General features: G+C 39.1%; 1 pseudogene; it reads left to right on the top strand.

Moving 5' to 3' along the window:
• Window positions 1–334: 334 nt before the first annotated feature.
• Window positions 335–1,290, top strand: LOC134371105 (heterogeneous nuclear ribonucleoprotein A1-like; annotated as a pseudogene).
• Window positions 1,291–24,639: the final 23,349 nt, after the last annotated feature.

Below are 24,639 nucleotides of genomic sequence, written 5' to 3'. Positions count from 1 at the left end.
CCACTAACCCTTTTCCAGCTCTAATACCACAGTTTTGTTCTCTGCTTCTGAAAGGTCAATGTATCCTTATGATTGTTGTTTCCTTCCTTCCTTCCTTCCTTCCTTCCTTCCTTCCTTCCTTCCTTCCTTCCCTCCCTCCCTCCCTCCCTCCCTCCCTCCCTCCCTCCCTCCCTCCCTCCGTCCCTCCCTCCTTCCTTCTTTCCCACTTATGAGTGAGGACATGCAGTATTTCTCTTTGTGCCTGACTTATTTCACTTAACATAATTTTCCCCAAGCTTTTCTGCCCATGGACACTGCTGAGGAAGATCTTTAAAGTCTCTCTTCCACTGCTGTCATGTCTAAGCCAGAGTGTTCTAAAGAGACCCAACAGCTGTGAAAGCTCTTCATTGGAGCGTTGAGCTTTGAAGCAACCCATGAGAGTCTCAGGAGCCTTTCTGAGTACTGGGGAATGCTCACAAACTGTGTGGTAATGAGAGACCCAAACACCAAGTGCCCCGGGGCTCTGGGTTTGTCACCTGTGCCACTGTGGAGGAGGTGGATGAAGCCACAAATGAAAGGCACACAGGTGGATGGAAGAGTTGTACAGCCAAAGAGGGCTGTCTCAAGAGAGGATTCTCCAAGACCAGGTGCTCATTTAACTGTGAAAAAGATCTTTGTTGGTGGATTAAAGACGATGCTGAAGAATATCACCTGAGAGATTATTTTGAAAAGTATGGGAAAATTGAAGTGTTTGAAATCATGACTGACTGAGGCAGTGACAAGAAAGAGGGCTTTTATTTTGTGACCGTTGGCAACCATGACTCCAAGGATAAGACTGTCATTCAGAAATACCATCCTGTGAATGCCACAACTGTGAAATAAGGAGAGCCCTGTTGAAGCAAGAGAGGGCTGGTGCTTCATCCAACCAAGGGGTAAAGTGGTTCTGGAAACTTTGGTGGTGGCCATGGAGGTGGTTTTAGTGGGAATGACCACTTTGGTCATGGAGGAAACTTCAGTGGTTGTGGTGGCTTTGGTGGCAGTCATGGTGGTGGTGGATATGGCAGCAGAGGGCATGGCTTTAATGGATTTGGTGATGATGGGAGCAATTTTGGAGGTGGTGGAAGCAATAATGATTTTGGCAGTTACAACAATCAATCTTAAAGTTTTCGACCCATGAAGGGAGAAAACTCTGGAGGCAGAAACTTTGGCCCCTGTGGTGGTGGACTCTAGTACTTTGTCTAACCATGAAACCAAGGTGGCTATGGTGGTCCCAGCAACAGCAGTAGCTATGGCAGAGGCAGAAGGTTTTAATTAGCTTAGCAGGAGAGAAGAGCTAGAGAAGTGACAGGGAAGCTATGGGTTACAACATATTTGTGAACTCAGCCAAGCACAGTGGTGTCAGGGCCTAGTGGCTGTGAAGAAGACATGTTTTAGACAATATTCATGTGTATGCGCAAAAAACTCAAGGGCTGTATTTTTGACTAATTGTTTAACAGGTTATTTTCGTTTCTGTTCTGTGGAAAGTGTAAAGAATGACAATTAAGTGTTTTAATGTAGAATTTTTTTTGCACCCATGCTGTTGATTGCTAAATTCAATAGTCTGATCATCATGCTGAATAAATGTGTCTTTAAAGAAAGAAAGTTTTTCCCCAAGCTCATTTATGCTTCTGCAAATGGCAGAATTTCATCCTTTTTTATGGCTGAATAGTATTCCATTGCATATATATACCACATTTTCCTTATCCAGTTGTCTCTTGATAGACATGTAGGTCGGTTCCATATCTTGGCTATTGTAAATAGAGCTACAATGAACATGGGACTGCAAGTATCCCTTCACAATGATTTCCATTCCTTTGGGTATATACCTAGTGGTGGGACTGCTGAATCGTAAAGTGGTTCTATCTGTGGTTGTTTGAGAAACCTCCATGCTGTTTTCCATAATGGCTGTGTGTAAGTGTTCTCCTCTCTCCCCATACTCACCAGCATTTGTTATTCTCTGTCTTCCTGATAATGGCCAGTCTAACTGGGGTGAAATGATATTGCAGTGTAGTTTTGATTTGCATTTCCCTCATTACTGATGTTGAGCATTTTTTCATGTACCTGTTGGACTTTTGTATGTCTTCTTTTGAGAAATGCCTATTCAGCTTCTTTGCCCATTTTAAAATCAGATTATTTGGTTTTTTACTATTATTTTTACTACAGTTGTTCCTGTATATTCTGAATATTAATCTCTTGTCAGAAGCATAGTTTGCAAATATTTTCTCCCATTCTCTAAGTTGTATTTTCACTCTGTTGATTGTTTCCTTTGCTGTGCAGAACTTTTTAGTTTGATATAATCCCATTTGTTTAATTTTTCTTTTGTTGCCCATGCTTTTGAATTCTTATTCATAAAGTCTTCGCCCAGTCCTATATCCTGAAGTGTTTCCCTTGTGTTTTTTTTTTTTTTCTAGGAGGTTTATTGTTTCAGGTTTTATATTTGAGTCTTTAATCCATTTTCAGTCGATTTTGGTATATGGCAAGAGGTAAGGATCTAATTTCATTCTTCTGCACGCAGATATCTAGTTTTTCCACCACCATTTATTGAAGAGGGTGTCCTTTCCACAATGCATTTTCTTGGCACCTTTGTCAAAGGTCAGTTGGCTGTTAGTATGTGGATTGATTTCTGGATCCCTTATTCTGGAGCTCATATTTTAATTGGGGAGATGATACATAAATAGTTAACTACATTACAATAGTAGATTTATAAATTTCACATAGCTTTAAACTTTCTAAAATGTTATGAGGCAACCAAAGAAGGAACTGTTAGTGACATTTTATAAATGTATAGCACACTAAGGACTGGAAGAGGGGGCAGGGTGACTTCCCCAAAGTCGCACAGTTAGTTAGCAGCTAAAAGTGGAAGTAGGACTCGGGTTTTTTTCTTTGCTGGTCCAAGGCTTTTTCTGTCAAAGCCCACTGTCTATATTTAGTGATTATGCCTATTGCTTTAGTTAACTTTGAATATCTACTTTGTGCTTTAAAAAGAATTCAAATCACTTTTGCTTCAGGAAAAAAGCTGACTTTCCTAATTGCAAGCTTAACCAAGTACTAGGGTACATACGCCTTGTGCATAGATCGTTACCAATTAAAATTTGTAGAAGCAGCTGATGTAGCTAATCTTGCAAGAAGTACTATGGTTAAATTGAAGCTACACTGCTCTGGGTATTCATATATTGAGGATACTTCAAAAAGTTTGTTGAAAAATATAATTGAAAGATAATAGGAATCTTTCCATGAACGTTTTGTAGTACCCTCTAACATGCCTAACAAAGTAGCCGGTTTGTTTTGAAGGAAAAGGGCTCACAATGTTATGTAGAGTAGTTAATCCTAGACAGTAAATCTGCTAGTAAATTACAGACTATTTTGAATGCTGATTATAAAGCCAAATGATCTGAAACACTATGGTACAGTCTATGGACAAAAAAGAGGGGGTGCAATTGTTATCAGTAGCTGTGTAACAAACAACCCTAAATTTAGTGACTTAAACAATCATTTTATTGTGCTAATGGTTTAAGGTTTGGGAATTTGGGCAGAGCATAGGGGAAATGGTTCATGTATGCTCTACAGTGACTCACACTTTATCAGGTTATCTCAAATGACTGGAGATGTCTGGAAGGCCTCATTGATACCATATGTCTGGAGTCTTAGTTCTGGCTGTTGGCTTGATTCCTTGGTTTTATTCCATTCATTTCTTTTGGAGCTAAAATGTCCAAGATTGTGCCATTCACATGTCTAATGCCTGGGCTGTGATTTCTGGAACAACTGAGGCTGGCTGAGCATCTGTCTCTTTTCATGCAATCTCTCCACATGGCTATTGGGCTAATGTGGCAGTTTCAGGGTATTGAGACCTCTTACACAGCTGCTGGCCTCCCTCAGAGGGAGTGTTTCAAGGGACAGGAAGTGAAATCTGCCAGTTTCTTAAGGTTTGTGCCTCAAAACTGGTACAGCATCACTTCCACAGTAGTCTTAATGATCAGAGCTGTCATAGAGCCCACCTACATTTGGGAGCAGGGGGAGTGGAGTCAAAGAATTAGCAGTCATCTTTAATCTGTCATGGGGTTTTCCAGAGCAAATAAGTTTTAGAAACATTGATTATATTGTCACCTCTGTGTGATTCACAAGGTACATTTGTCTATTAAAGACCAACAATTCCCGGAATGAACAAAGCTGTTTCCCAAACATATTTAACCATAGAACCTTATCTTTGTATTATGGCTGCTAATGTTCTACAGCACCCACTTTATGAAATATTTTTCTGAGGAGATACTCTGAAATAAAATAAAGTTTTATGCTTTGCACTGTTATTTGTGATATGTTAGTGTTGCACACAGCTCAATGTTAAATATCCAGTATTAGACAATGGTTAGGTAAATAATGCTTGTATAATAGGACCATTATATAGGCATTAAAATTATGTTTACCATGAGTTTTCCCACCTAAAATTGTTTAAATGCTAAAATGCTTATGCTATATTTTGATTTTGTTTTGTTTTGACTTGTTTTGTCTTAGCTTTTTATTTTAAAATAATTGTAGGTTCACACGGAGTTGTAGGGAATAATGCACAGTTGCCATGCACCCTTCATCCAGTTCCCCCAACCAAGATATTGGCATTGATAAAATCCACTGACCTTATTCAGATTTCATTAGTTTTACATGCGATCTTTATGTGTGTTTATTCCCATGTAATTTTATAGCATGTCCGTTCATGTAACCACTGCCACAGTCAAGGTACAGAATGGTTCCATCACAAGAATCCCTCATGCTACCTACCCTTTTATAGAACTGGCACCTCCTTGTTCCACCTCTGCTGGCAACCAGTGATGTGTTCTCCATCTCTACAATGTTATCATTTTATGAGTGCTGTATAAATACATGCAATAGGTAACCTTTTAAGATTGGCTTTTTTCAGTTAGCATAATTCTCTTGAGATTCACCCAAGTTTTTGCATGTACAAATAATTCTTCTTTTTTATTGCTGAGTAGTGTTCCATGGCATGGATGTATCACTGTTTGTTTGACTTTTCAATCACTGAAGGACATTCGGGTTGTTTATAGCTTTTGGCTATCATTAATAAAGCTTCTACGAACGTTCATGTACAGGTTTCTGTGGGAACATAAGTTTCATTTCTGAGGGATAAATGCTGAAGAGCAGAATTTCTGGGTTGCATGATTGTAATTTTAAAGTGGGAAAAATGAAAAAAATGTATATGAAAACTATGGAAAAATAAATAGTAAAATCCTAGAAGCAAATATATTCAGAATATTAATGCTGGTTATTGCTTGCTGATAGAATTGTGGTTAACTTTAAAATATTTTAATTTTTCTCTAATTTCTAAACATTTCCTAAAGATTTAGAAAAAAAGTTAGTTTGTTAAAATAAGAAATAAATTCAGGTAAGGATGGAAGGAAAAATACTGAAATACTTAAAGTAACTATTTCTGAGTAATGAGACTAGATAATTTTAATCATCTTTAAACTTTTAAGAATTTTTGAAAACTTATTCAATGAGCATTTGTTACTGTGAAAATTAGTAAAATACATTTCGATTTTAAATGTTAAAATTGTTCCTGTAAAATATATTCAGATATTAGTCTCCATTTTTTATAGATCATATCTGTTTACAGCAATTTTTGGAAGCTGATACTTTGAAAAATCTTTATTTTATTTCCTATTGCATCTTGAAGCCCTTTTTTTGTACAGAACGTATTACTGCTTTTTCTTTTTCAGTAGACATCTCATGGTACCCATTACTCTTCTAAATTCTCCACATCAACCCATAAATAAACTTTGGATATCCTGAAAATTAATTATAGTTGTTTGGTCTTAGCTTCTATCCCTTAACATTGATTAACAATTTCAAATCTTTCCAAAAACTGTAGTGGCAGACAATATTTTAGCAGAGTAACATCTTGTGTCTAATGGAATTAAATAAAGTGAAGAATAAATTATCAGCCATAACATTCTTTGGGGCCTGTCATTCTCCCTTCTTTTTTGTTACCTCAAAAACAGGTCAGCGCCTTTACTAAGAACCCTATCGCCAAGCCACCTAGTTAGTGACTATTAACAATTTTACAGTTGCCTTAAAATAAAAATTCATAAAGTTCTGAGGTTTCCCTAGCTGAGTTTCTATAGTTGAGTTTTTATCATACCAATAGAATATTTTACCTACCAGTGGTATTAAATTCTGAAACACATCTTTGCTATATCTTCAACAATATTGCTCTTTCTAGCTTCCAACTTCATAAAGTAGACAAAATTCATTCAAGATAATTTTAAATAAAATCTATACTGAACAAGAGCAATTTTATTTTTAGAAAAGAAAAAAAGTTGAGCTCATGAGAATTCAGTCTTTGAAAGAAATTACAGGTATTGATTCATTAATCCTCATCAGAGGACCCTAAATCCATCTCCCCTTTGTAGCTCATGGAAGAGATGAGCGATGCAATGAAGGGCCATGGAAAGTTAAGTGATTTCAACAGGGGCATAAGAAAATCAGTGATTACAAATTTGTAATTTCTAGTTCTCATGTTGTCTTAGTCTGTTTTGTGCTCCTATAACAGAATGCCACAGACTGGGTAATTTATAAAGAACAGAGATTTATTTGGCTCATGGTTCTGGAGGCTGGAAGGTCAAAGATCTAGGGACTACATCTGGTGAGGGCCTTCCTGCTGTGTCATCCCATGGCAAAAGGTGGAAGGGCCAGAAAGGTAAAGAGGGGCCCAAACTTGTCCTCTTATAAGGAACCTACTCCCACTCTAATGAGCCAACTCCTGCAATAATTGAATTAATCCATTCATGAGGCCAGAGCCCTCATGGCCTAATCACCACTTAGAAGTCCCACTTCTTAATACTGTTAACAATGGCAACTAAATTTCAACATGGAGTTTGGAGGTAACATTCAAACCATAGCACGTGTTCATGTTTACACAGCCCAGTCCTTGAGAGAAGGTGAGAAGAGAATGAACTCCATGATAGTAACAGTGGTATGTGATTAGAAGAAGCAAACCTGAAGCTGGTTTAGTTTCTATTTTTATCCTGTAATTAACCCCTGGGCATACAGATCATTATTACTATTAAACCTTCATTGGGCCAAAAATGTGCTGGAGCTGAGAAGGTAAGGCAAATTACCTCATCAAGGCAAACTCTGCTAAATCAGTTCTCCAACTAATTCTGTAAGAGGCAATTCAAAATTCTTTCCAAAATGGGCAATATTTCTTCCATCATATGACTCCAGGGCTCAGTGCATAATATCAGGGACCAAGAGGTAAAAATATAGCCTCATTTAGACTAGAAGTATTTCTTCCCTGGTGCTTCTACCAAGAAACGTTTTGAGTAAGGAAGCAAACAGCTTAGTGCTGTGGAAAACTTTTAGTTGGCACAGGCCAAAGCTAATCAAACTGATGAGTAACTTCATATTTCTGAATTCCAAATCTCATTTCAAATATGCATTCCCAAGAATGATGGTATTGATAGATGCACTGCAAAAATGTTAGAAATGTCAAATCAATGGTCCATCCAGACTAGTCATAACTTTTCTTTCTCTTTCCCTCTGGCAAACGTTAAGCATCCCCTTAGCATGTGTCATGCACTACACCAGGCATTGTGGCCAAGATGATGAATAAACACATTATCTATAGGGAAAGTCATATTTCAGATTTGTTTCTATGGCCCTGTATACAGTTCTCTTTCTCATTCCAAATTGGAAATTCCTCTGGGAATAATGCTGCCCCCATTTTTAGACCCATACTTCATTTTTATCCCATACCTAGCCCTGGGAAGGAGCATGTGACGTAGACCTAAACCAGTCAGTATATCCCATTACACTGGGCAGTAATAGATTCAGTAACAGGCCTCAGACTAAATTAGAGTCCATGAAAAGCAAGGAGATTATCATGGGGATCTTGAGAAGGAGATTTTTCTCTTTCCATTAGAAGTAAATAAGAGGCAAAGGCTGGAGCTGTGGCAGCTGTCTTGTGAGCAGTGGGACTGAGAATAAAGCAAATGGTAAGGATTTGGTCAAAGAAACAGAGAATAAAACCCCATTCTGTTGACATCATAAGAACCTTGAATCAAATCATTTGTGATGGAGGACTAGCCCTGAATGTTCAGTTTCATGAGCTGGTAATTCTTGTTTAGTTGTTTTATTTTTTGCTGTTGCTGTTGTTTTCTCAAGCCTTTTAGAGTTAGGATTTCTACTAGTTAAATAATAGATGTGAATAGTAAACATAAGAACAAAGAGTCCATACGGCACATGCCATAGCAGATATGTGGACTAAGTAAAGCAAAAGTTCAAAGAGAGGGAGAAGTTACTTCTCCCTGGTGCAGCAACTAAGGAGGACAGGATGACACTAGTCCTTTATGGACCTGCAACCCCTGAATTAATCTAAACTTTGAAATGATGTTAATTTTGAGTGAACCATTTCCATATTTTTAGGATCTGGCCATAAAGTTTCAATGAGGCAGAAGGAAAAACAGACTAGGATTTTGGTTATGGGGCTAATACATAATAATCCATTCATTTCAAAAATTACCGTGAGTACCTATTGTGTTATTTTACTATGTTTAGAGCTAAGGTAGTTACAAAAAATAAGCGAGATCTCTGCAGAGACTTTTTCCCCAGCCAAAGTTCATTCATTCTACTTATTCCCAAATTTCTTTTGGGAAAGTTTTTCTCCCCAGCTCTGGAGTGGGCACATGACTGAAGCCCACTCAATGCAAAACCAGAGGAGGGAGATGTCAACCTGGGCCAAAGGCTCTTGGGAGGAAGTGGGACTTGAGCTGAGATATGAATTTATGTATAACCCACACTTCGTTTTTTCATGAAATATGTCAGCAGAGCATACTGGGACCTTTTATTCAGAGAAACACTGACACACATCTGCTCAAATAAATTAATGTCCCAATCTCGAGTGACTCATTTGGCAGGAAAAACAATTTCCTTCTCCATTATAAATAGGAGTAAAAGGACACAAGAGAAAGGGAGGATGGAAAACATATTTTTTTTAACTTATTAAGATACAATAGTAGTAGAAATAGTATAGTTGTGTATAGAAGCAGTAGTAGTTGTGGTGGTAGTTGGAGTAATGGTAATAGTAATAGTCATAGTAAGGATAGCGTAGTAATACGGTGGTGGTGGTGGTGGTAATAGTAATAGTGTTGGCTCTTATTAATTATTTGGTTCGCACTATCTATCCAATGGCTTTGTTAAGCATTTTCTTACACAATTCTCAATACATCTCTAAAAAGTGGATATCATCAATATCTTCACCCTATATGAAGCCCAAGACTTAGAGAAACCAGATGCTGGGGTAGAGGTCATGGAGCCCAGATTTAAATTCATATGTATCTAATCTCAGAACTTGCATATTTAACCACTACACTATTCTGTTCCATTTCTAATTCTAAAAAGTTAATATCTAGTATATGTATAGATACCTATGAAGGTACACAGAACATTCAGACCTCAACCTGAAGCTATCTGTTAATAGCTTCTAAATGTGGTATCCGAGGCAGCTACTGGACCAGCTACCAGACAAGCCCCTGAGACTCTGAGAGTGGCCCTGTGAGTGGGAACGTGCTAGAGAGAAACAGGTCAGTCTCCTTCAGAGAATGGGTTTTCAGTGTTAATTCCTTCAGCTTAATATATCCATTTAATACTTCATGAGAATTGTTTGTGCACAGGAAGTCTGGGTACAAGAAGTGCCAAAGAAATGTACATCACTTTTTTTTCTTTAAATTAGAATGCTTTCTGGAGTGCAGTTTAAGTATTTTACTTAAATACACATCAGACACGGAAATGATGTCTTGAATACAACTTTTACTAAACTATGTTTATAAAATATAATTGAATTGCATCTGTTTGACTTTATTTTAGATCTACTGCTTATTCAGCTGTTCCAATTTAACAGTAATTTTTAAGTTCCGAATTAAGTTCTAGTATGTGGACAAGTAAAATCAGAGAGAGTTTATGAAATTAGATTTATAATTACTCAGCTATCCCAGTGGTTGTCTCCTGAAATAAGTTTCAATACTAAATGTCAGTAATGAGACTTGGATCTAGAAATCAGTTTCACACTATTAACTCTCTAGACTGGTGATGGTTGGAGTTTTCATGTTGCCTGAAACCCCCTTTCTACCTTCTATATATCTATACCACATCCATGATATGGAAAATTTGGCCAATGAAACACCCTATTTCTAAGCCATGTATCAGAGGAATACAATAAAAGAGAATATTTCAGGGGATGAAAATAATCTGAGCGGAGGCAGAGGCAGGAAAGTGCCTGGCTCCGTGGCTCCCTGAATTACTGTCTGTGTATAACCTTGATAAATACACCTACTACCTCTAAGTGTCAGTTTCCACTTTTGCAGAAAGGAAAAGATAATAGCACCCATCTCTTAGGATTGCTATGAGGATTAAATGAAATCATACCTAGCACACAGTAAGTGATTAGTAAAGGTTACTTGCTGTTATCATCATCATCATCATCTTCATTTCAGGAATATGGAGATGTGAATTGTTCAGATCATCATTTCAGACAAATATGCTGCCTTTTGCTTCTGTTGAGGCACCTGAAGGCTAGAGCCAACTGATGACTCAGTCACTGTGCCCAGCAACAAAAATCAGGAAGGGTGGAAAGAGAGCGACTGGAGTAATGAAAGATATGGCTATAGGGGCAAATGTCCATGCTCGTGTGAACAATGATAACAGGACAGCGGAAACAACAGCCAGGATATCTACCCTGTTTTCCTATATGTAGGTTGTGAACTTCGTCCTTGTCAGTGTTTCCTGTGAGGCTTTTAAACTCCCAGGATGCATCTTTTTTTTTAAAGCAGACTGAATATAAATAGTGAATAAATAAATAGTCCTTTCAGTACTGTGCCCAGCAAACAAGTGTTCAGCCAGTATTTTTAAATTTTTTTAAAGACTATCACTGATGAAGTGGAATAGAAAAGAACATCTTAAATTAATTAGGAAGGTGTTATGGACTGAGTTGTGTTCTCTAAAATTCATACGTTGAATCCTAACCTTCAATATTTAAAGATGGGGCCTTTGGGAGATAATTGAGTTTATTTACTTATTTTTTTTTTTATGCCTAGCGGACTGTTGGATATATATGATTCAAGCTCAGAAGAGAGCACTCGTGAATATTTGTGTGTAAAACTTCCCAACTTTGAAGTTGAAGTCATGAAGGTTGACATGTCCACCCAGTTATAATGTGTAGAGCAAGAAGAGAAGACCAAACACAAAACCCTGGAACAAACACAATTTTCTAGGTACAGGGCAAAAAAAGAAAAATGAGTGGAGAAAAGCAAGCAGTCAAGGTAGAAAAACATTATCAAGAAGGATGAAATGCTTTAGAGTTTGAAACCTGCAGATAGTAATGCACAGGGTGTATCATCTGGATTGAGTATCTAGAAGGGCAGCAGTGGCTTGGAGCAGAGAAAGTGTAGTGTATTTTCAGGGCTGAAATCAGGTAACATGATTAGGAACACAGTAAGTGGAAACAGAAAACTGAAAACTACTTTTATTTTTTTTTTCGACTTGGTTATTTATTTTTATTTTTATTTTAACTTCTCAATATACACTCTAGCTGATTTTCATGACCCCCATTCCTCTTTCCCCACTCCCTCTCTCCCCTCCTCCTCCTCACTACATCATATCTGTTCACTTGTCTTAACAAGTTCAAGGAATTGTTGTGATTGTTGTGTCTTCTTCCCCCGTGCCCTTTATTTGGTTTTGTGTTTATTTATTTATTTATTTTTAGCTCCCACAAATAAGTGAGAACATTTGATATTTCTCTTTCTGTGCCTGACTCGTTTCACTTAATATAATTCTCTCTAGGTCCATCCATGTCATTCTTTTTTATAGCAGAGTAGTATTCCATTGTGTAGATATACCACAGTTTCCTTATCCACTCATCTGGTGATGGACATTTGGGCTGGTTCCAACTCTTGGCTATTGTATGTAATGCTTCAATAAACGTGGGAGTACAGGTATCCCTTTGACATGATGATTTCCATTCCTCTGGGTATATTCTCAGCAGTGGGATAGCTGGGTCATACGGTAGATCTATCTGTGATTGTTTGAGGAACCTCCAAACCATTTTCCATAAAGGTTGCACCATTTTGCAGTTCCACCAACAGTGTAGGAGGGTTCCTTTTTCTCCACAGCCTCACCAGCATTTATCATTCTCAGTCTTTTGGATATTAGCCATCCTAACTGGAGTGAGATAGTATCTCAAAGTGGTTTTGATTTGCATTTCCTGAATGCTGAGTAATGTTGAGCATTTTTTCATGTGTCTGTTGACCATTCATATACCTTTCTTTGAGAAATGCCTATTCAGCAACTTTGTCCATTTTTTAATTGGGTTATTTGTTTTTTTGCTGTAACGTTGCTTGAATTCCCTGTATAGTGTGGATATTAATCTTTTGTCAAATGTATATTTTGCAAATATTTTCTCCCACTCTGTTGGTTGTCTTTTCACTCTGTTAATTGTCTCTTTTGCTGTGCAGAAGCTTTTAAGTTTGAAATAACCCCATTTTTCCTTTAGTTGCCTGTGCTTTGGGGGTCATGTTCATTAAATCTGTACCCACTCCTACTTCCTCAAGGGTTTCCCCTATGTATTCTTTAAGGACTTTCATTGTTTCAGGATGTATACTTAATTCTTTAATCCATTTTGAGTTGATTTTGGTATATGGTGAAAGCTACAAGCCTAGTTTCATTCTCCTACATATGAATATCCACTTTTCCCAGCACCATTTGCTGAAGAGGTAGTCGCTTCCCCAGTGCGTAGACTTGGTACCTTTGTCAAAGATCAGACGGCTGTAGGTGTATGGGTTGATTTCTCGGTTCTCTATTCTGTTCCATTGATCCATGTGTCTATCTGTTTTTATGCTGGCACCATGCTGTTTTTGTTATTATAGCTTTGTAACATAGTTTAAAGTCAGGTAGTGTTATGCCTCCAACTTTATTTTTTTTGCTCAGGATTGTTATGGCTATGCATGGTCTTTTGTTATTCCATATAAATGTCTGGATAGTTTCTTTCACTTCAGAGAAAAAAGTCACTGGAATTTTGATGGGGATTGCATTGAATTTGTAGATCACTTCAGGCAACATGGACATTTTCACAATGCTAATTCTGATCCAAGAGCATGGGATATCTTTCCATCTTCTTGTGTCCTTTTTAATTTCTCTCAGCACTGGTTTGTAGTTCTCTTCATAGAGATTTTTCACATCCTTGGTTAACTTTATTCCTAAGTATTTTATTTTTGGGGGGTGGCTATTGTAAATGGGCTAGCTTTCTTGCTTTCTTTTTCTGCATGTTCACTGTTGGAGTATAGAAATGCTACTGATTTTTGTGTGTTGATTTTGTATACTGCAACTTTATTGAAATCATTTATCAACTCTTTTTTTGTAGAGGCTTTAGGCTGTTAAATATATAGGATCATATCATCCACAAACAAGGACAGTTTGATTTCATCTCCATTCTTGATGCCCTTCATTCCCTTCTCTTCTCTGATTGCTCTGGCTTGTGCTTCCAACACTATGTTGAATAGGAGTGGTGAGAGTGGGCATCCTTGTCTAGTTCCTGCTCTTAAGGGAAAAGCTTTCAGCTTTTCCCCATTCAGGATGATATTGGTAATGAGCTTATCATATATGGCTTTAATTGTATTGAGATACTTTCCATCTATACCTAACTTGTAGAGAGTATTTATCACGAATGAATGTTGAATTTTGTCAAATGCTTTTCCAGCATCTACAGAGATGATCATATGGTTTTTGTCTTTGCTTTTATTGATGTGGTGTATCACATTTATCGATTTGTGTATGTTGAACCAACCTTGCATCCCTGGGATGAATCCCACTTATCATGGTATGTAATTTTGTGTATGTGTTGCTGTATTCTGTTAGCTAGTATTTTATCAAGGATTTTTGCATCTATATTCATCAAGGATATTGGCCTGTAGTTTTCTATTTTTGATGTATCTTAGTCTGGTTTTAGTATCAGGGTAATGTTTGACTCATAGAATGAATTTTGAAGAATGGTCTCTGTTTCAACCTTTTGGAAGAGTTTGTAAATTCACTTCAGTTCCTCTTTGAAGGTTTCATAGAACTCTGCAGTGAACCTATCTGGTCCTGGGCTTTTCTTTGTTGGGAGCCTTCTGATAACAGCTTCAATCTCTTTTATTGTTATTGGTCTGTTCAGATTTTCTATATCTTCCTGGCTCAGTTTTGGTAGTTTGTATGCATCTAAAAATTTATCCATTTCCTCCAGATTTTCAAATTTGTTGGCATATAGTTATTTACAGTAGTCTCTAATGATTCCTTGTATTTCTGTGGCATCAGTTGTAATATCACCTTTGTCATTTCTAATTTTCATTATTTGAATCTTCTCTCTTCTTTTTTTAGTTAACCTTGCTAAAGGTTTGTCAATTTTATTTATCTTTTCAAAAAAACAACTTTTTGTTTCATTGATCTTTTGTATTGTTTTTCGGGTTTCTATTTCATTTAGTTCTACTCTGATCTTAATTGTTTCTTTCCATCTACTAACTTTGGGTTTGGATTGTTCTTGTTTTTCTAGTACTTTAAGGTGAAGTGTTAGGTTGTTTATTTGCCATCTTTCCGTTCTTCTGAAGTAAGCATTCAATGTGACAAATTTCCCCCTTAATACTGCTTTTGCAGTATTCCACAGGTTTTGGTATGATGTGTCATTATTTTCATTATTTCAAGAAATTTTTTGATTTCCTATTTAATTTCTTCTTGGACCCATATGTCATTAAGTAGAATGTTGTTTAGTTTCTGTGTGTTTGTATAATCCAGAGATTTTTTTGTTATTAATTTCTAATTTTAATCCATTGTGATCTGAAAAACATATGAAATAATTCCAGTTTTTTAGAATTTGTTGAGACTTGCTTTGTGACCTAAACTGTGATCTATCCTGGAGAATGCTCCATGAGCTGAGAAGAAGAATGGATATTCTGAGGTTGTTGGAGGGAATGTTCTGTAGATATCTGCCAAGTCCAATTGGTCTAAAGTGTTGTTTAGATATTGTGTTTCTCTATTGATTTTTTGCCTAGATGATCTGTCCAATTTTGAGACTGGGGTGTTCAGTTCCCCTGCTATTATGGTGTTAGAATCTATCTCATTCTTTAGATCTAATAGTGTTTGCTTTATACATCTGGCTGCTCCAATGTTGGGTAGGTATGTATTTATGATTGTTATGTCTTCTTGATGGATAGATCCTTTTATCATTCTATAGTGGCCTTCTTTATCTCTTTTTATGGTTTTGCTTTAACGTCTATTTTATCTGATATAAGAATAGCTACTCCAGCTTGTTTTTCATTTCTGTTTGCATGGTATATCTTTTTCCATCATTTCACTGTTAGTCTATGTGTGTCTTTACAAGTGAGGTGAGTCTCTTGAAGGCAGCATATTGTTGGGTCCACCTTTTTAATCCAGTCAGTCACTCAGTCTGTGTCTTTTGAGTGGGGAATTTAATCCCTTTACATTTAAAGTTATTATTGAAAGGTGTTGATTTACTCCTAGCATTTTATTGATTTTTATTTAGATGTCTTAAATATCTTTTGTTCCTTTATTTGATTTTCTGATTGTCTTCTGTGTTTGTTGGTTTCTTGGGATGGTAGATAAACTATTTTTTCTCTCTATTGTTAGCATTTTTGTTTTACTGGTAGATTTTGTTCTTTCTTGAGTATTCATGGCAGTGATGGTTGTTTTTCAGGTATCAAGCCCAGTACTCCCTTGAGAATTTCTTGTAAGGCTGGTTGTGTGGTAGTGAACTCCCGCAGTTTTTGTTTGTCTGAGAAATGTACTAATTGTCCTTCATTTCAGAAGGATAGCCTTGCTGGGTAAAGTATTTTTGGCTGGAAATTTTTGTCCATTAGTATTTTGAATATATCATCCCATTCTTTTTTGGCTTTTAAGGTTTCTGACGAAAAGTCTGTTAGTCTGATTGGTGACTTGCTGCTTCTCTCTTGCAGCTTTTAAGATTTTCTCTTCGTCTTTGAGTTTTGCCAGTTTGACTATAATATATCTTGCAGAGGACCTTTTTGGGTTGAATATATTTGGGGATCTTTGGGCTTCCTGAATCTGAAGATCTGTGACTTTCCCTATACCTGGGAAGTTTTCTGCTATTATTTCATTGAATATGTTTTCAATGCCATTTCCTTTTTCCTCCCCTTCTGGAATACCCATGATTCAGATATTTGAGCAACTAAGGTTGTCTGTTATGTCTCTTAGATTTTCTTCAATTTTTTAAATTCTTTTTTCTGGTCTGCCTGTTTTAATTCAGACAGCCTGTCTTCAAGGTCAGAAATTCTCTCTTCTGCTTGTTCTAACCTGCTGGTTAGACTCTCTGTTGTGTTTTTTATTTTGTTAAATGAATCCTTCAGCTCCACAAGTTCTGCTACATCCTTTTTCAGGGCATTGATTTCTTTGTACATTTCTTCTTTCAGATCCTCTATGTTTTTTCTCATTTCATTGCATTGTCTAACTGAGTTTTCTTGTATCTCATTTAGTTTCCTTAGAATTGTTGCTCTAAATTCCTTGTCAGTCATTTCAAGGACTTCCTGTTCTGTAGGCTCTAGAGCTTGAGAGTGATTATTTTCCTTTTTTGGTGATGTACTTTCTTGGTTTTTCATATTTCTGGTATCATTCCTTTGGTGTTTAGTCATTGTGGCAGGAGGTATCATGGTCCACTTGTTCCATCCTGATGTCTGGCCTGGATCCTGAAGGGATTGCCAATTCTGGGCAGCAGGAACTAGCCGGGGCTGGGGGTCCCACAGTGCCTGCCTGTTCTGGCACAGCTGACTTGGGGCATGTGGACCCGGCAGCTCTCAGGCCTCTCTGGGTGGCAGGGACTGGCCTGGCCTGGGAGTCCCATGGCACCTGCCTGTTCCGGCATGGCTGACTTGAGGCGTGTGGGCCCAGTGGCTCTCAGGCCTCTCTGGGCAGGCACTGTCCTGGGCTGGAGGTCCCACAGTTCCTGCCTGTTCTGGCCTGGCTGAATCAGGGCATGTGGGCCCATCTGCTCTCAAGCCTCTCTGGGTGGCGGGTACTGGCCTGGGTTGGGGGTCCTGTAGTGCGTGGCTCCTGCCTGTTCTGGCATGGCCTTTGGGCCTCCTGTTGTTGCTTTTTAATAGTCCCAAATTGGTTTTGTGGAAGAGAGTGACTCTAGGAACCATCTTTTCCGCCATCTTGCCCAGATCTTGAGATAATTAAGTTTAGATTAGGTCATGAGGGTGGGGCCCTTGTGATGCCTTACAAGAAAAAGCACCAGAGCACTTGGTCCTCCATTGCCCCATCAAATGAGGATACAGCAAGAAGTGGCCTCCCTGGAAACCAGGAAGAGAGGCCTCACCAGAGCCTGACCACGCTGGCACCTTGATCTTGAGCTTCTAGCTTCTAGAACTGTGAGAAAATAAATTTTTGTGGTTTTAGCCACCTAGTCTATGGTATTTCATTATGGTAGCCTGAGCTATGATGGGGGCTTCTCCGGAGTCACTGATAGCAGACACATTCAGGGCAGAGGGGATCCAGAGACTGAGGTGGTGGCAAGAGCCAGAGCAGTAGATCCCAACCTGGCCCTGCAACAGTGCAGCCTGAAAGCCCGGTCCTGCCAATCAGAATCTCCCAGGATGGGGGCAAAGACCCCTGATTTTAAACAAGTTGGCCCGTTGCTTCTGACATGTGGCCAGGTGTGAGAACCATGGGTCAAGTGGAAAGAGTTGTCTGCCTTGAGAGTGATATTGACACAGATTTTACAAACAGACTTTGCCAGTCATGAGGCCTCCATGCATCCATCTTCTCTGAGAGACTTAGTTTCTTCCTCTTGCAGAAAAGAGATAATAGCAATGCTAACATTTATTGGAGGCTGCCACCTTCTAGGCACTAAGTGCCTATCACGTATTATCTCATTTAATTCTCACAGCAAATTTTATTTTTAAAGTGAGGAAAATTAGGGAGAGAGAGAGAGACTAAATGTCTTATTGAAAATCCCACAGCTGCTGAGTGGCAGAGTTAGATGCAAATACAGGCTTGTTAGACACCAGAGCTGCAGTTTCTGTAAGGGTTAGCTGCGTTCATTCTAAAATGCTAAGCATAATTCCTGGCATACAGTGCTTGTTCACTAAACTATAGCAGCTGTTATTACCTCGGTTGAATTAGTATCACTATTTCTGCTACTGTAATTTAGGACAGACCTGGGATTAGAGTCTGGGTTTCCTTAGAGGCTGTCACTGATTGGTTGTATGGCTTTACACCAAGACAAAGTGTATTCCAGGAAAACAGGGGTTTCTGCTTGTCCCCAGGTTGAATCTAACTCTCCTCAAAGGTAGCAGAGCAGTTAATTAAACCTTCTGATTTTGGAATTGGAAGGCCTAGATTCAAATCTAGACTCTACCAGCTACTAGCTGTGTGATCTGGTCATATCACTTAACCCCTCTGTGCCCTTTTTCTTATGTACAAAGTAAGCTTAATAATAATTCCCCCTTGAGAAGGTGGTTGTAGGAATTAAATAAGACAATTCCTGTAAAACATCCAGATGGGTTCCTGATATGTTAAGTACTCAATATGTGGTAGTTATTATTAATATTTTTTATTATTTTTCAAGAAGGGTCTTTGATCCCTTTGGCTGACCCTGTTACACAGATGAGAAAAATTTCAGCTCAGAGCCATCCAAGTTTGTCTTTGATTTCTATTCCAGAACAGCAGAAAGTCTGAAACACAATTTGCACTGTCTTAGGTTGTACAGCATCTCTCCCTATCTCAGGCAGGATGCTGTCCAGGGAAGGTCAAAGCAGATATTCTGCTCTGCTGCCTAGAGAGCTGCCTCAGCCTTGAAGGTCCTGGTAGATCCTATTGCTTCCACAGCAAATCTGCACTCACTGTTCAGCCACCACTGACCCAAATTCTCACTGTATTTGTGAATCACAAATGGACTTCAAACACTATGTGATAGTCTATATATAGGCACATCTCATTGAACAGAAATGTGCTCCAGAGAATTTGAAACTTCAGCAGTCTATGAATTGAACATGATAAGTAAGAGCTCAAACCCACAAAATGTGAGGTCTGGAGCTGCCATCATCTGGGAAGACAGAATTTTTCTTTTTTTAAATTGTTTATTAGCATATTCAGTATTATAAACTAATTATTCTTTATGCCCCTTACCTGGCCAAACACTCCCCAATCTCCCTCCCTCCCTCCCCCCATCTCTAGTATCCTTAGGTTTGTTCTCTCCTTCCGAAATTTCAATGTATTGTTGTGGTCTTTCCTTCCTCCGTCCCTCCCTTCCTTCCTTTCTCATCCCCAGTTATGAGTGACGACATGCAGTATTTCTCTCTCTGTGTCTGGCTTATTTCACTTAATATAATTTTCTCCAAGCTCATCCATGTTGCTGCAAATGTCAGAATTTCATTTTTTTGATAGCTGAGTATTATTCCATTGTGTATATATACCACGTTTTCCTTATCCAGTCATCCAGAAGACAGGATTTTTCATATTTAACTTTTAATAACTTGAAACACAGGATATTTACTAATAATTTATTAATAACAGACACAATTTATTGGGAATTTATTATGTGACAGACATCAAGCTAAGTCCTATATACACATTGCTATTTTTCTTAATCGTCACCCTATGAGTAAATACGACCCAGTGGAGAGACCAGGACACTGAAATTCAGAGGCTAAATAATTTATACTGGGTCACACAGCAAAAATGTGTCAGAGCCAGGAATGAAATCCAGGCTGTTTAACTCCACAGCTATGAAATATTAGTTATATTTTTCTCAGAAATTATTCATACTTGATTTTAAAAGTAAGCTTTATTCTAAACTGTGATTTTTTACCACATCTAAAGACCCTTTTTTCTCTACTACTGCAACATCTCTGTTTATCACAAAAGTCAATGAATTGATCGGAGTCACTCAAAAATTTGCTTTTAGACATGCCTTGCCCAAACACATGTATTCCTCCAAGAGGGGGCTACCTGTAGCACCAGTATCTAAGAAGACATCATTTCTCTACATGGGCAAACTAATGGGGAGCTGAGCAACTACCTGGAAAATGCAATCGATGCCAGCAGGCAATAAGAATATTTTAAACTAATAAACTCTTCCCCTGCAACTGCAGGGTTCGGTGTAGGGTTTTCTTTTTCTGTCATTTTGTTTTGTTTTCCATTGGCTGAGCTTCCCAAATAATTGTTCCATCTGTCCACTTCACTTTGCCTGAGTAATCACAGCCGGAGGGCACTTAGAAGTCAAACGTCAGACATGCAGGGAAAACTAATGTGTGGTAGGCTATGGGAGGAGAAATTGTTGTCTGCTCTCTTTCCCTACAGCTGGGCCAGAAATCTGGAAGTAAATTATAAGCACCAGTTGCCCCAGAGAGGAAGCTCCAGTTTAGGAACAGGAGTGTTGGCTGCCAGGACTGAGTGTGCTTTGCAATGGGATTAAGCATTATTTTACTGATCCAAAGTCCAGGGATCACATTTGGTGAGGAACTTCTTCTGTGTGGGAACTCTCTACAGGGTTCCATAGCCACCATGGTATCACATGGAGAGACTGGGTTGAACAAGAGAACGCTAAGCTTCTCACTTACTCTCCTTGTAAAGTCATCAGAACCACACCCATGACCATCCATTTAAACCATCAATGGATTAATCAATTCACAATCGAATCACCTCTTCTTAATCTAATCACAATCTAATCACCTCCTAAAGACCTCACCTTTCAATGACCATAATAGGATTTCCCACCCTCTTAACATTGTTACAATGTAAATTAAGTTTCCAATACATGAAACTTTGAGGGACACATTTAACCCATAGCACTGGTGATCTTGATCAAGGGTGATGAGAGTTCTGGAGAGAAGAAAGATGCAAAGGTGAGCCCAGATTATAAAAACATGGTTACCGTTTATTATATATGAAGATACTTTTCTTGCATTAGAAGTAAAATGCTTGGAGATAAAAACCACATTCAAATCTTAATTTACAGAAACACAGAGAAGCTAAGTAGCTCACCTGAGCCACAAAGCCAGTAAGTAGGTTAGTGAAGGATTTGATCCTGGGTCTCTGAACTCGGTCAAAGACTTCACTCTTCACTATAGTAGCCGCCTCCTTCCTTTCATACTATTAAATACCAGATAAAGCAAGTTCACTCAGCCTCTTATAAATTATGTTGCACAGAATGCCATATTTCTAAAGTTGTTTAGTGACAAACAAAAATAGATTTGTGAAAGTGCTGTATTACACAAGGTCAAACAGATTTCTAAAATCTAAGACTTTTCCCAGCATCTAACCTGCTAATGTCCATTGTAAATATCCAAGAGAGGGACATGATAAACAGAGTGTCCCCAACTTCTCTGACCATACAACCATTTTATTTTTTCTTAGATAAAGTTTGGACAATGTTTTGGCCAATGTGTCAACCATCGATGATGACTTACTCCTATGTCCTTGCCTCTGGGTGGCAGGATGGAGGTTTTCTTAAAACACCAGCACTCACACTGTTTGCTGCCTAATTCCTGATCTTATATGGGCTGAGCTACCAGTTGGGGAAATGGTGAGGTCTATCCTGTTGCTCTCTCACTTCCCCTTCAGGACCTCACTCCTAACCTCTGTGCTAAATGTTCTTACACAAACTATCCCTTCCCAGGTGCAGCAAGACACCTAGAGGTCATCCTATTCTGATAATACTGGTTGAAAAAAATGACTTCATTCGTTAACTCATTTTATTGAAGGGCTAATGAAAAGAGAAAGTCAATGAAGAGAAATGCTTCTTAGTGATGGAATTTTAAGCAGGAAGATCAACTTGTGCCATGGGGACTGGGTAGTAGAGTCTTCCTGGGGCTAAAGTGCAGACCACAAACTAAAGAGAAAGCTGGCATGAGGACAAGAGTTTCAGGGTGTGATGTCAGGGGTGCCAGTTGTAGAGATAGCATGTTCTGGTGGGTTGGGTGAGACCACAAAGGAATCCTAGAATAAATTTGCAAATAGATTTGTGGAAAACTTAAGATTAGGCAGCCAAAGTGACCTAAAATCGAGGAAATTAACCTACAATATTTTATTTTGAAATGTATTTTCTTCATTGTCTCCTAAACTTTGTAATAGTAAAACAATACCAGCATTTAAGAACCTTGAACTGAAGTGAAGGTCTGACCTGAGTCAAAGAGAGAAAGAGGAGGCATTCACTCCAGGAGCATCTACACAGGTCGTGCCACTCACTGGTGGATGCGGGATCTGGTCCAGACGGGCTGTGGAAGGAGTTGGCTCAGTTCCACATGGAGTTGCTGGGAAGACTCCGTCTTTCATTCTTTCACCCATTTGCTGTGACTAAGTGCCTCCTCCAAGTCAGGCACCGTGCTTGGTGCTAGGAATACAGCAGAGAGAACTAGACATAGTCACAGCTCTCAAGAAATTGCATCTAGTGCAGAAGATGGATGTTAATCAAATTCAAGCATATCATTAAATAAGAATGCTTCTGCACACAAACCTGGCACAGAGTAAGGGGTCACAGCAAGTGAGGGTGATATGCGATGCCTATTTCATATCTAATGGACATATAAAACATAACACATATAGGGCCGACCCATGGCTCACTTGGGAGAGTGTGGCGCTGAAGGCACCAGGGCCACAGGTTCGGATCCCTATATAGGGATGGCTGGTTGGCTCACTTGGGAGAGCGTAGTGCTGACAACACCAAGTCAGGGGTTGGGATCCCCTTGCAGGTCATCTTTTAAAAACAAAACAAAACAAACAAACAAAAAACCCATAACATATACCAATGCCTCCCAACCAGCTTCTTCCCATCTCAGTAAATGATAACTCCTTTCCCAGTCCCTTAGGCGAGAAACAGCTTGGCATCACCCTTCACTATTGTCTTTCTTGCATATTCAACGTCCAACACTCCTCACCTCCTCTACTGCTGCCATTCTGGTCCACTTCTCACGTGCCTTATTGTACTGGTCTCTTAACTGGCTTTTTTTTTTTTTTTTCCTTTCTGTTTTAACTCTTGTTTCTTTTCTGCACAGCAGCCCAAGTGACTTCTTTGCTTAAAATTCTCCAATAGCTCCTCATCTCATTCAGAGGATAAGGTTAAAATCCTTACAACGTCCTAAGTGTTCAAGCCCTACCTGAGCTGCCCACCACCCCAGCCTGTCTGTCTTTGTTACCTACTGTCCCCTCCCCCGCTGTAGCCACCCTCCCCTCCTTAATGCTCCTGGGACACAAGCAACTGCTAGCCTGAGGGAGGCGACACTGGCTGTTCTCTGTCTCTGGGATGACTTCTCCTAGCGGTCTGGCTCACTCACACTCACCTTTTAGGTCTCTGTTCAAATGCCATTTGTTCAGAAGGGACTTATCTGACCTCCTTATGTAAGTTAGTATCCCTGTAACTCTTCGTTCCCCTTACTCAGTTTCTTTTTGCTTCGAACTTATCACTACTTAACAACTCATATATTCATTTCATGACTGCGTATCTTCCTATCTTTTTCTAGGAAGTGTTTCATGAGAACAGCAACATTGCTTGTCATAATCCCACAGAGCTGTCTCTCAATAAATATTTGTTGAACGACGCATTAGATGAATAAGGGGTGCGATAAGAAACAGCACCACTCCAGCCTGAAAGTTCGGAGAAATGGTGCAATTCCCATGACATTTAGCTCATTTCACCTCCCCTGCCACTGAAATTGTTCTTCCTGCTATTTGTTATTCACACATCTTCTCTCTCTTGCAAAAAACTACAGGAGACAGAAAGTAGCCTATGCTCTACAGTGTGGCATTTTCTCTCCTCTCCCTGCTGGTTCTCCTGTATCTAGTGCACTGGGGCTAGTTCAACAGGTGAGCCAGGTGCATCCGGTCATCTTAGGGCTCTCCCCACCACATCTGCATATTTCAGGAGACACTTTCTAATAGCCAGGTCCCCCAGCCAGAGAAGAGGTTTTCTGCTATGTGGGAACTGTGTGACCTGAGAGAAGCAGATGAGAGGGGAGACATTCTGGTCATCGCAAAGTGAGCCACAAGTATTTTCTCCATAACACCCCTGTGGACTGCCACCTTTTGTACTTGGCATGTGTGCAGGGTTTTCAGAAGAATCTGAATTTACCAAATTACCATTATTAATGAATGCTTCATTTACCAAAGGATCCCTAAATTTCCTTTGAACCAGCAAGCTTCCCTCGTGCATGTAGGACAGAATTTGGGTCATACAAATTCCACCTGACCTTTAGCAACAGAGGCACCTGATGGAGATGTCATGAAGAAGGAGCCCTGGGTTCGGGATGTCACACCTAAATTCTGATCCCAGCTTGGTCACACTAAGCTAGATGACCTCGGGCCAGCCCCTTAACCACTCTGTACTTTAATATCTTTGCTTATAAACACCTAAGCTGTGGGGCAGTTGGGAGGACTATATGAATTGTGCTCATCTGGGTGCCCATCGCAGAGCAGGCCCTCAACAACTCTAGGGCTAGAGAACGTGTCTCATGTGTAAAGGGAACTCGGTGGCCTGGTCACGCCTTTTTGTGTGCATGTTCCTACTCTGTGTTACCTCGGTGGGAATATGCATCAGGGAGAATTGGTAGCTTCATTTTACAA

Source organism: Cynocephalus volans, chromosome 2, assembly GCF_027409185.1.
Source record: "Cynocephalus volans isolate mCynVol1 chromosome 2, mCynVol1.pri, whole genome shotgun sequence".
Lineage (NCBI taxonomy): Eukaryota > Metazoa > Chordata > Mammalia > Dermoptera > Cynocephalidae > Cynocephalus > Cynocephalus volans.
The sequence above is the reverse complement of the archived record's forward strand: the minus strand, read 5'-3'. Positions and strand labels throughout refer to the sequence as shown.